At 40.0% G+C, this 6541-nt stretch overlaps 1 protein-coding gene across 1 annotated transcript in view; it reads right to left on the bottom strand.

Annotated features, from left to right (window-relative positions):
• Positions 1-5774, bottom strand: part of POP1 (POP1 homolog, ribonuclease P/MRP subunit) — a 33353-nt gene extending 27579 nt beyond the window's left edge. Inside the window, exon 1 of the mRNA XM_036740996.1 lies at positions 5700-5774. The gene's annotated coding sequence lies outside the window, so the exon portion shown is untranslated. The remainder of the gene's footprint in view (positions 1-5699) is intronic.
• Between the last annotated feature and the right edge of the window lie 767 nt (positions 5775-6541).

Below are 6541 nucleotides of genomic sequence, written 5' to 3' on the forward strand. Positions count from 1 at the left end.
CTAATGATTTGTGTGGGTTTATTTCATATCCTACCTGTAAGTGTGATTAACTATTTAAGTTTTAGCTGAACCTTTAGGATTCTCTAAAACATTATATCATCTACAAAAAGTACTAATTTTGTTTCTTCTTTCTACATATTCCTTCTTTTTTCTTCTTGCCTTATTGCTGATAACTAACCTTTGTAGAACTGTATCAAATAAATAGTGGTCAGAATAGATATCTTGCTTCATCTGTGATATCTCTGGAGATTACTACTTACCAATTACAGACAATGCTTGTTCTTTAGGTAAGATTCAACTTGGTATAAGAAACAATCCCCTAGGGGCAGCGAGGTGACGCAGTGAGCAGAGCACTGGTCCTGGAGTCAGGAGGACTTGAGTTCAAATCCAGCCTCAGACAACTGACACACTTGCTAGCTGTGTGACCTTGTGCAAGTCACTTAACCCCAACCGCCCTGCCTTTCCCCTGTCCAAAAAAACAAAACAAAAAAATAATGCTGTCAGCCTCTGAAATAGTTTCGAGGTAGTCAGTCAATCAATATTTATTATGTGCCTACTACATACTAAATACTGGGTGGCCCTACAGCTTAAGGTGGGAGAATTAAACAAAGGAGACAGAGAGATATTTTTCTAGGAGAAAAAAAGAAATAGGTGAAAGATTAGGCCTAGAAGAAAGAAATTCAGTAGAGTATTAATGCAGAGTACTGAAGTGATTAGTGAAGAAGTAATATGGAAGCATTGGATGGTTGGCAAAAACCATGGTACTTCTGAACTGATCATTGACAACCACATTTCTCAGAGTCTTCCCGGAAATTTCTCTTTCCCCCACTCCTCCCCCACCCCCTTCCCCACTCCAAAAAACAAAAATAAAATAGTCCCTTTATTCCTACATCTTAAAAAAGTTTTAAGACAAAAATGAATGCTGTTTTGTAAAAAGTTTTTCTGCATCTATTTATATAATCATGTGATTTTCTTGGCATTGTTATTAATGCAGTTTTTATGTTAATGATTTTCATAATGCTGAACCAACCCTGCATAAATCTGAGCTGGTCCTAGTGTACAATCTTTTTAAATATGTTCCTGTAGCCACTTTGCTAATATTTTACTCAAGATTTTTATAATGAGATTCATTATTACTAAGGCTGAGCTATAATTTTCTTTCTCTGATCTCTCATTCGGATATGAGGTCCATATTCATCTCACAGAAGGAATCTGATACTATCTCTTTCCTTATTTTTGCAAATAATTTATGTAATATCAGAATAATCTGTTCTTTGAATAAATATTAAGATTCACTTTTACGGCTTATACAATTTATTTTTCTGAACTGGGTTATTTAAGTTCTCTATTTATTGTTCTACTAATTTAGGTGTTTCATATTTCTATAAACATGCATCCACTTATTAGTTTTGTTGCTATATAATCAGGCAAAACTACTTTCTAACAATGTCTTTTTTTCTTCTTCACTTGTGACTAATTGTTCATTTTTTCCATATTCATGATTTGGTCTTCCACTCCTTAAAAAAATCAGATTAGCTAAGCTTACCTATTTGATTAGTTTTCTTTTTAAACTACTTCCTAGTTTTACCAATACAATGGGGATTTTTTTGCTTTCAATTTTGTCTTTCTCTTTTTCGATTTGTAAAATCTCCATTTTTGTGTTTAACTGGGTTTTACTTTTTGCTTTTCTAATTGCATGAATAATTGATCCGTTCTTTTTTATTCATGAATGTTCAATGTAAAAAAAATTTCCCTTAAGGTCTACTTTGAGTACATTCCTCAAGTTTTGGTATGCTGTCTCACTGTTGTCATTTTTTTAATGAAATTATATCATTTTTATGATTTGGTTTTTGACCAACTAATTCTTTAGGACTAGTCTACACTTAAGTTTGAATGCTTTCTTTACTGGACATCACTGTAATTTTCATTATGTTGTAAGCCAGTAAAGGATGTGTTTAAAATTTCTTTTTCTGAGTTTGCTCAGGATTCATGATCAATGATCATCAGAGACCCATCGTATTTAATTTTTCTAAAATTCTAATCAGATCCATAACTTCTTATTTATCTTTTTGTTAGGTCTGTTTAGGTATAAAAAGGGTACAACAAGATTCCCTATTACTTTTAATACCTATTCCTGTCTTTCAGTTAATTTTTCCTTCAAATGTTTAGATGCTACGTCATATAGTGTATATGTATAGTAATATAATTTCATTATCTATGAGGACTTTAAGTATAATTTCCCCGTTTATCTCCTTTAACCATATTAATTTTTACTGTAATTGTTCTGAGATGATCACTACCCCTGATTTTTAAAATGTGTCTGAACAAAGTAAACTGTTCTTGCCCCTCATTTTAAATTCAGTATGAATCTTTATATTTCAAGTGCGCTTCCTATAAATAATATATCGCTGAATTCTGCTAACTCACTTTTGAAATTGACCTATTAAGGTGGTCAAAAGAATTCAACTTACGTATATAATAAAGAAATAAAAATAGACTATTTCAATTCTTTAAAAAAAGAAAAAAGGGAATATTAGACTATTTTTGACTATTGAAATATACCTAAATTTGGAGGTTATAAACAAGCATGGAAGAATGAAAAATACTCATATTAGATAGTGACAATAACAGTTCACATCTATACAGAATTTGATTATTAAGCACTCTGTATAAAAAATTTCATTTGATTTTTACAATAGCCCTTGGATGTAGGTGCTACTGTTATCCTCATTTTACAGATGAGGAAAGTTAGCTGATTTGCCCAGAGGCACACTAAGTAGAATTTGAACCCAGAACATCCTTACTAATGCTAACACTATCCAGGCTACCTCTCATGAAATGAATTTTAGTTGAGATAAAGAGGCACTTTAGGAAAAAAGAGAAAAAACTACTTTACCCAATATTATAAGCTTGAAAAAAAAAATGGATCCTAAATCCTTGATGCTCACTTCATCCTGCTGAGTGGGTAAGCCCAATTGTACTTCCAAGTAGTAACTTAAAAAATATTAATTAAAATTAGACTAAAGGGACAGCTAGGTGGTGCAGTGAGTAGAGCACCAGCCCTGAAGTCAGGAGGACCAGAGTTCAAATGCTACACTTACCAGCTCTTTGACCTTGGGCAAGTCACTTAACCCCAATTGCCCTGCCTTCCAAATAAATAAATAAATAATTGGATTAGACTGAAAGTGGCCAGGGAACACTTGGATCTATTTGGAGTGGGGGGGGGCTCTAGTGTGTCTGGGTATTTATAACTGAGGACTGGGGGGTGAGCCACAATTCCAGACTGCTCTCCCGAATGGCTGCACCAATTCAGAGCTCCACCAACAGTGCCATCAATGTGTGCTTGTTTTCACACCACCCCTTTTTCTTTCTTGGTAAACTCTGTTGATCTGATGGATGTGAAATGGAACTTCAGAGATGCTTTATTTAAATTTCTCTAATTATAAGTGATTTTTCAAAGGAAGAAAGAAATTCAAGCTACTTTAAGTATATGAATTATACGAAAAAATGCTCTAAATCACCAATAATTAGAGAAATTCAATTTAAAAGAACTCTGAGGTATAACCTCACACTCATCAGATTAGCTAACATGACAGAAAAGGAAATGATAAACACTGGAGGTGATGAGGGAAAACAGGGGCACCAATACACTGTTTGTGGAGTGATGAACTGGTTCAACTGGCTCAACAATTCTGCAGAACAATTTGAAACTACACCCAACAGGCTATACATCAATACCACTACTAGGTCTGTATCCCAAGGAGATCAAAGAAAAAGAAAAGGACATATATGTACAAGAATATTCACAGCAGCTCTTTTTGTGTTGGCAAAGAATTGGAAACTGAGGGGATGCTCATCAATGGGAGAATGGCTAAACAAGTTGTGGGATATGATTCTGAGGTAATACCATGGTGCTGTAAGAAATGCTGAAGGGGAGACTTAGAAAAACCAGGGAAGACTTGTATGAAGTGATTAAAGCAAAGTGGACAGAACCAGAACAATTTACAAAGCAACACCAATACTGCGTAATCAACTATGAAAGACTGTGACCAACACAATGACCCACTACAGTTCCAAAGGACTCATGACTGAAAACAAGGCTCTCTACCTCCAGAGGGTAAACTGGCAAACTCTGAGTACAGATTGAAGCATTTTTTATTTGTTTTTGGAATATAGCTAATGAGGAAATTTGCTTTTCATGTCTTCATATTTGTATGGGTTTTGCATTTCTTGACTTCTCAATGGGTGGGGGAAGAACCAGGAAAGAGAAAAGAATCTGGAATTGAAAATAAAGCTGAATTTTTAAAAACCTGTTCACAACCTTTGCCCATCTTTTGAATGAGGAATGGCTCTTATGTTACTAGAGTTTTACAAAGTCACTCATACTCTACAGTAAAACTAGGTGGTAAAATACATAGAAAGCTGGTAATAGAGACAAGAAAAACATTCAAACTTGGCTTCAGATATTTGTTAGCTGTGTGACCCTGGACACCTCACTTAGCATGTCTGTCTCACTTATCTCATCTGTAAAATGGGAATAATAGAACCTAAGTCCCAAGGTTGTTGTGAGGACTCCAATGAGATATCTGTCAAGTGTTTTGCAAACCTCAAAACATTATATAAATCACAAGCTATTGTTACGACTGACGTAGCAGGCCAGGTATAGATTACTGGACATTGTTGGGGAGGATGAAGAGCAACGCTTGGGGGTGGGGTTTGAGGAGCCATAAACTAGTCCAGTCAGTTGGAAGTAGAATCAATCCATCGATATTTACTACACGCCTACTAGGCGGCACTTGTAAGTGCAGGGGATACAAAAATGGGGAATAGCCGCTCCCTGGCATCAAGGAGCTAGTGGGGGAGACGAACACACGCACTAACCCACTATATACAGAATAGAGGTGCTAGGCAGGAGAGGGAAGGCACTGGAATTAAGAGAGGCTGGGAAACTAAGTGGTAAGGCTGGTGATGACGACACAGTTGGAGGTTGAGATTAAGCCGATTCTCAAGTGAGCAGCTGGGTGATGCCGTCTATAATAGGGCTCGATCGGGAAGACTCGAGTTCAAATTTGACCCCAGACGATGCCTAGCTGCCTGACCCGGGCTGTCAGGATCAGATGAGGTGGTATTTGTAAAGTGCCTGGCCCGCAGTCGGGGCTCTGCAGACGTGGATTATTATTACTATTTGGTGGGGTAGGCAGCGTGGGGAAGGGTTCTGGTGAGCCCTGCAGTCTGAGCAGGGGCTGCATGCACAGGCCGCTGAGCTGGTTCAGATCTCAGATTGAGAGCTGCAAGGGGCCTAGGAGGTCATCCAGTCCCCGCTTCTCACATTACCAAGGAGGACGCTCGGGCCCCCAGGGCTTATGGGTCACTTAAATAAGATCACAAGACATGATTGTGGGAATGGACGCGGAGCATATAGTAGGTGCCTAATACATGCTCCTTCCCTGGCCTCACCCGGGTAGTCGGCGACAGTGGGCTTGGAAGGCCGCTTAAGGGCCTCCGTCTCCGGCGACCACGGCTTCGGAGCAGGAGCCGGTTTGGGGAGATGCGGACAGCAGACGGTGTGCGGGGCTGCGGCTGCGGGGCCCCAGCCTCTAGCCACGCGCCCAAGCTCTCTCCACTCCACAACCTGAGATGCCACCCCCGCTGCTCTTCCTCCTCGCTAGCCCTCTCTCGCTGGGGGACCCAAAACATACCTGGAGCCAGCTTTCCCCGCACCAGCCAAGGACCAGTGGGCCTAAGCGCAGCACGTTTCGATCACTGCAGCCAGCGCCGCACCAGCAGCGTGCACTCCAGGTAAGATGGAGAGCGCATGCGCAGGAGGACTTCCTCGCGTGGCTCGGCGTTCCTAGGAAGACTACAATTCCCAGAAGGCCCAGAGACTCCGCCCGCGGGGCGAGTTCTTTTTGCCAAAAAGGGGTTTTCCTTGGGGCGCGCTGCTCTGGCCAAGTAAGAACTTGAAGTTAGTCGTATCTATTTTCCGTGCTCAGTTCACCTGGAAGAAGCTACAGAAGATAAAATTTAGACATGTCCTCCTCGATTAAGAAAGTAATCAGCACCACGAGAACACCAAGGGCAGCCGCACCCTACAGGTAACAGCACGTTTATACGTGCGGTTGTGTGCGAGATATAGGGATGGTTAGGGCTGAAAGGCACCCGTTTTACAGATGAGGAAACCGAGACCCAGGGAGGTCCTGTTGTTACACCGCTGCTCCGTGGCATAGCTCGGGTTGGAACACAGGTCTATTGCTGGCCAGCACAATCCTGTTTGTGGCCACAAATACAGAATATAATTTTAAACCTGCTCAGTAACCGCGAAGTTAACAGAAGGCGTAGTCTCTCGAAATCCTGATTATATTGCTGTTAACGGATTCTGTATGCTGTTAATGTGTTTCCCGCATCGAGAAAGAAAAGATACTACTGCCCCCGTACTTCTTACTCTAGTATGACCGCCAACGATTATTTCTGCTGGCTAGCTGATGGTATTTAGGTAAATTCAGGCACGTAGACCATTAGGGCTGAAAGGTAACTTAAAGAT

This window comes from Trichosurus vulpecula, chromosome 1 (assembly GCF_011100635.1).
Source record: "Trichosurus vulpecula isolate mTriVul1 chromosome 1, mTriVul1.pri, whole genome shotgun sequence".
NCBI lineage: Eukaryota > Metazoa > Chordata > Mammalia > Diprotodontia > Phalangeridae > Trichosurus > Trichosurus vulpecula.